This window comes from Bison bison, unplaced genomic scaffold (genome assembly GCF_000754665.1).
Source record: "Bison bison bison isolate TAMUID 2011002044 unplaced genomic scaffold, Bison_UMD1.0 scf7180017855177, whole genome shotgun sequence".
Taxonomy (NCBI): Eukaryota; Metazoa; Chordata; class Mammalia; order Artiodactyla; family Bovidae; genus Bison; species Bison bison.
The window spans coordinates 80207-80705 of record NW_011485750.1 but is presented as its reverse complement, the minus strand read 5'-3'; positions in this window follow the sequence as shown (position 1 = coordinate 80705).

Sequence of the window (499 nt, the reverse complement as noted above, 5' to 3'; positions counted from 1 at the left end):
CCTTCCCCCTTCCTCACTTCGTGGGTTTCTGCTGCAGAGCATCGCCCCGCGCCCGACACGCCCGGGTCCTCGTGCTCGCTTCTCTGGAGAAGGGCATGGCAACCCACTCCAGTATTCTTGCCTGGAGAAGCCCATGGACAGAGGAGCCCGGCGGGCTACAGTCCATGGGTCACTAACACTTTGATCACTTTCACGTGGAGCAGGAAGAAATGCTGCCGCCTTGTGGCCACTTTGGGCCTCTTGTGCCCACCAGGGCACTTGATACTCATCTGGCAGGCCTGGGTCAGTCAGTGTAGCCGCTCAGTCGTGTCCAATTCTTTGCGACCTCATGGACCGCAGCACGCCAGGCCTCCCTGTCCATCACCAACTCCCGGGGTTTACTCAAACCCATGTCGGTGATGACATCCAACCATCTCATCCTCTGTCGTCCCCTTCTCCTGCCCCCAATCCCTCCCAGCATCAGGGTCTTTTCAAATGAGTCAGTTCTTCACATCAGGTG